The sequence below is a fragment of the Rattus norvegicus genome, chromosome 7 (assembly GCF_021556685.1).
Source record: "Rattus norvegicus strain SHRSP/BbbUtx chromosome 7, alternate assembly SHRSP_T2T, whole genome shotgun sequence".
Taxonomy (NCBI): Eukaryota; Metazoa; Chordata; class Mammalia; order Rodentia; family Muridae; genus Rattus; species Rattus norvegicus.
Window position 1 is genome coordinate 132,593,790 of NC_141540.1, and position 5,840 is coordinate 132,599,629.

General features: G+C 45.6%; 1 pseudogene; it reads left to right on the plus strand.

Annotated features, from left to right (window-relative positions):
• Positions 1 to 403: 403 nt before the first annotated feature.
• LOC148004933 (ras-related protein Rap-1b pseudogene) lies at positions 404 to 1,018 on the plus strand (annotated as a pseudogene).
• The last annotated feature ends 4,822 nt before the right edge of the window (positions 1,019 to 5,840 follow it).

Sequence of the window (5,840 nt, forward strand, 5' to 3'; positions counted from 1 at the left end):
AGTACAGTCTGTAGGCTACATACTAAAATCATTTTCTTTTGTAAAATCTCTTGGTTTTAATGGTTCAAATCACCCAGAGCACCATTCTTAAAGCATTCTATCACATTCCTAACCTAGAAACCCAAAGTCCAAATTCCTCCAAGCAAAATCGTGGTCCAGGGGTCAGGCATGAAAATCAGCCTGAGCTGCAGTGGTAATGGTGGTGCAGCAGTGGCAGTGGTGGTGGTGGTGGTGCTGCTGGTGGTGGTGGTGGTGGTGGTGGTGGTGTTAGTGATGGTGGTGGTGCTACTGGTGGTGATAGTGGTGGTGGTGGTGGTGGTGGTGGTGGCGGCGGCAGAGGCAAAGACTGGTCAAGGCATTGAGAACAATGGCCAGAAGGGGAGGAAACACAGCAAGGGCGATGATGGGACGCAGTGACAGCTCAAGGGGTAGTAAATGTAATAAGTTTATATCGTGCATGAATACTAGCTAGTTATTTTACCTTAGGAAATGTTGGGAAGTTGGCTCTGACTCTATAGCTTGTTCAAGGAATTTCTGTTGAAAAATATGACTGTACAATAAGGAGATTCTGCACGTAGACATGCAACAATGTATGCTGGAAATCTTGGAAACTGCAGGTACAGAACAATTTACCCAATTGGAGATTTGTACATAAAGACTGGACAAGGTTTTGCTTTGGTTTAATCCATCACAGACAGCACAATGCACATTTAAAAGACTTACACGATCTGAGAGAACAGATTCTTCGGGTTAAAGACACTGACGGTGTTCCAATGACTTTGGTTGGTAATAAATGTGACTTGGAAGATGAAAGACTTGTAGGGAAAGAACAAGGTCAAAATGTAGTAAGGCAATAGAACAACTGTGTGTTCTTAGAATTCTCTGAAAAAAAAAATCCCAAATAAATGTTAGGGAAATCTCTTATAAATATGACGCAGTGCAGGAGGTTAACAGAAAAACTCTAGTGCCTGGGAATGCCCGGAAAAAAGTCATCATATCAGCTGCTTTCATGTACTGAGTGCACTGAAGCTCTGAACTATGTCTGAAGAAGCGTTGCCCAATTCAGCAGTGCCAATGTTCCAACTTGCTTAGACCTACCGATATCTTAAGTGGCTTTTCCTGTGCTGGTACCCGTCAAGAAGCAAGTGAGAGCTAATCTATCAGTTTGCACATCCTGTTCACTTTCCATTATCACAAAAGGTTTTTGCTTATATATCACGACGATAATAACCTTGAATTAGCTCTAGGGCATGCAGCTGGTAAAACCAAAGTCTACGTCCAGTATTACTGCCAAGAGACGTTGGTCATGCACCCGTGTTGTACCTGTATCCAAGTGGTGTACTGTATACTTTAACACACCCCGCACTTTGTATCAGAGAGTACAATATTATAAATCCTGAAAGCAGAATAGCAGGGAGTCCAAAGAGCTCCTACATAGACCACCCATGGAGACAGTGATCTTGTCTTTAAAATATGATAGCTCTTTCGGTATCATGTCTTAGAATGAAGACATTGCCTTTAATATCTCCTGGGAAGGAAATGTGCAGACTTTTCAAATCTCCCAATTTGGGAGACATAGGGGACAATGTTTATAGTTGAGCGTACAGTGGGAAGTCTACAACAAGAAGTGTATATTTTCAAACATATATTTTAATGATTTCACAACTTCGTAAATCATTTTCAGGCCTCTGCAGCTGTAGATTCTCACTGCGACTCCCTTACTTGCTCATGCACACGTGGGTCTGCAATACCAAATATACAGGTTAGTGATTGTTTCCCATGTGTAGCATTGTAGAGAGCGCGAGGCGAAACAAAGATGGCGCCGACATCCAGCCTCGTCTGGATGTGGACAACTTACTGCGCATGTGCAGGCTTGTCCCCTTGCTAGGGCGGCCATACGATAATGAGATGTAGGGCGCCCTCCAGTGGTGAACAACGGTACTGCACATGTGCGGTTTTTGCACCAGGTGTCAGTTGACCGTTAATATGCTAATGAGGGGCGGTACCATGCTAATGGGGTGATTCATTCTCCGCCAATCCCTGGAGGACAAGTAGTGGGGTGATAGTGGGGTGATCCATGCCCCATCAATCCCTGAGAGATAATTAGCATACTGTTGTGTATATAAGTCGAGCGACTTTGCCGCTCGGGGTCCCTGTTCAAGAGAGCTGTACCGTAAAGGCTTGTTCGCAGAAGAATCCTGTTGCCTCGAGTCGTTCTTACTGGCGAGACGTTGGGCGCACGACATAGCATCTTGGCCGAGATGTTAAATGGTGGACAAGTACTGTGAATGAGAATGTGGGAAGTAATTTTAATCATGCGTAACTGGTCGCAAGGCCTAATCTGCAGTAACTATTGTTGTTTTATTTAACAAAGTCTTGTTGATTTGTATGCCTTAATGTTTGCATATAAAGATTGTGTGTCCATTCAAAAGGCAACCACATTATTTTAAATGGCCAACCGACGACTTTGAGGTGGCCAAATGTAAACTAAAAGCCCTAATTAAACTGGTGCAACTTTGTATAAATTCGCGCCCACAGTTCAATAAATTTGGACTGCTGGGCAAAGGCTTGGATTCTAATTACTTGCTTCTTGGATGTGTTTTGTGTAGGGTTTTAAAAGTGCTAGTAAATCAACATGGGTTTACTTTTTTTTTCTCTTTTAAAAACCTTATTCTGGCGTGAGATGCTTTGTGACAGGCTTGGTGTTACAGAAGCAAGCCCTTAGCAGTCGGTGTGTTACCCTCCGGAGGCTTCCCAAGGCTTGTGGGTATACTGGATTTATTCATTAATTAATTAAAAGAGAACAGTCATCCTGTGCCACACTAGTTACCTACACGAGCCCTTTTGTAACTTGCTGCTTATTTTGTCCATTTTATACACGTGAGTGCAGAGGTGGCAAGGGTCACATGACCAGTCACATCAGTCTCGGTTGTTGGATCTTGGATACAAACCTTGGATGATGATGATGATGATGATGATGATGATGATGATGATTTTTATTATTATATGACCTTAGGTTGCCCATCTCTGAGACTGCCAGGACCTGGCAGAGCACTCAGTACAGATGTGCCCAGCAGGAGCCCATGGGACTTGGAGTGTCTTTTTACCACTGTGGACAAATGAAACGACATAAAACAACAACATAACAGCTTTAGCAATGGTGGTGCAATGGGACCATGTGAACCTGGAGCTAAGGGTCTAGCTTCCTTCTCTTGATGTGATTTTCCTTTTCCCAGGGACTATGTCAGGGCGAGGCTGTTAGGCATCCCCAGGCTTACCTCTAACTCTGGTGAAGAAGGAGATACTTTGCTGCTGCGGGACTAGAGGAGGCAGGGCTGAGAGTCCGTCCCTTCTGTGACTCAGACACTTCAAGCCTGGGGGAGGGGGTTGAGTGGAAAGACACCTGCTTCCTTTGAAGACATCACTGTGGGAGGCCTTCTCACCAAATCCTAATGGAGGAGGTGACATGGACATAGAAGCCTGGCCTGCCGAGAGCGCTGAGTCACAGGGTCTGGCCCATGTTCTTGAGAAGCACGGACTTTTGTGTCATAGTTTCAGAGGATGCCAGGGCTAGTTCAGCCTTCTGCAGCTAGGTGTGAGAGGGGATGGGGTACAGGCGGGTCTGAGAGGGTATCCTGACTCTCAAGATAGCGCCTGACCTACAAGCTACCAGTTTAGTCACCTTCCTCTCCCATTCCTTGCCCGGGCACTGTGTGTGTCTTTTTGTCAAGCCAGACCTGTTCTTTCCTCATTTTGACTGTTTCTGGGCTGGGGTTTAACATGTCATGCTGATTTAGAGCCAGAAGGAATTCACTCAGAAAACATAACCCATCAGAAACTCCAGTAGATGGAGAACAGTCATGCAGGTGTGGGAAGTGATGGGGACACATGGGGACAGGAGCCTAAGATTTACAAGACAGAAAGCTGCTGTCATTCCATGCCACAGGGCCAGAGAGAATGTGGCATTGCCATAAGCCAGAGGGGAAGGGGACCTTGGTGTAGATTTCTTGGTAGGAGTTAGGGTTCTAGGGGTGGTGTTACCAAACAAAAGGAAAGAGACTGGTCCTCCTCCTCCTCCTCCTCTTCATCCCTGGGTCTCTGGCAGTGAGAGGTTCCTTGGCTATGATAGTTGGCAAGAATAGAGCCAAGTATCAGATGAAATGGCTGGGCTGGTAGGGCCTGGATCTGAGGCTGAACAGGTCACAGACCTGTTAACGTAGCATCCCTCTAATGTCCCGCCAGGATTGAAAAGCACATTTGTCTTTGAAGGTTGGCTGGAGTTGTTAATCACTAACAATGCAAATGTTACCTCTGTCCTGAATAAGGTGGGGAGGGACGGGCCATTTTAGGAGAATGACCTGCTGCTTCCTGCACATTTTCCAGAAGGTGGAGTAGTGTCTGGTGCTTAATGGAACACCAGATGCTTTGATAGGCCATCACAGCAAGATCCGAGGAGGAAGTAAGACAGACTGATTGACGTGCACATATGGGTGACGCTGGACTCAATCAGACTTGAGTCCGCTCAGATGCACTAGTTATCTTCAAGCTTTGGGCTCTGTGCCTTTGTTCAAACGGGGACTCTCATTTTTGGGGTTCTATAGAAATGAATGACAAAGGGAATGTATAGATAGTTCGCTTGTGCCCGTAAACAAGTGCCCCACAGGAGAGCTGCCCATCCTCCCTTGTGGTTATCCCAATGCCCTCTGGGGTGGGCACCTGTAATTCTCATCTCATAACCATAGAAACAACAAACAGCACTCAAGAGCAGGCAAACGATCCAACCTATCCCAATACCCAAATCCTAGTACCAACTTCTGTCTTCATTAAAGTTTCTATTACTGTGAGAAGACACCATGACTACAGCAAGTCTTATGAAGGAAAACATTTAACTGGGGCTGGGTTACAGTTTCAGAGGTTTAGTCCATTATCAGCATGGGGGGAAGCATAGTGACACGCAGGCAGACGTGACACTAGCGAGGTAGATGAGAGTTCTACCTCTGCATCTGCAGGCCACAGGAAGAGAGAGTCACAGTAGACCTGGCTTGAACATCTGAGACTGCAAAGTTTGGCCCCTAGTGATGCATTTCCTCCAACAGAACCACACCTACTCCAACAAGGCCACACCTTCTAATAGTGCCCCACCCTGTGGATGAATGGGGGCCATTTTTATACAAACCTCCATACTCCCTATTTAACCTCTGACACTTGCTTTCAGGCTTTGTGTAACGTGTCAGGAAGTGCATGTGTATGTGGGCAAACTAACTACCCAGAAGAATAGCAGAAGGAAGTAATGACACTATGTTCAGATCCATAGAACAGAAACATCGTCATAACTGGATGTTAGGATCAGGTATGCAGCCTCTGGCCACAAACGCTGCCCTGTGAGAAAGTTCTCACGAGTTTTCCATCACCCTTTCTCTGTATAAACTACCCCTAAACCAGTCTCCAGTCAAGAACTTGACAAGAGCTCATTTCCTTAGTTAGTTTACTTTAGAAGAAAAAGCCAATTTCCTTGCCTCAGTTTTTATCTTGACTCACTTGGCTATAATAAACTGCGATTCATACTCAGGCATGTTTGATGAGGGCTGGGCTGAACTGAAGATTTCCCTTAGGCCCTGATGTTTGGAGAGAGAATATATTTCCTTGTCCAAAAGCACAGACGTGCTTGGCAGAGCCAGTTACAGGTTGGAGTCAGGATCTTGAGTTATTTTATCAGAGGCTTTGCTATTTGGAAAAATACAATTTCTTAACCGAACTGGGAATATGCTTGGTAGAGACTGCTGTGGCCTGGAGCCAGGGCATTGGGGGAACTATGGCTTCAGACCCCCAGGACCCAACTC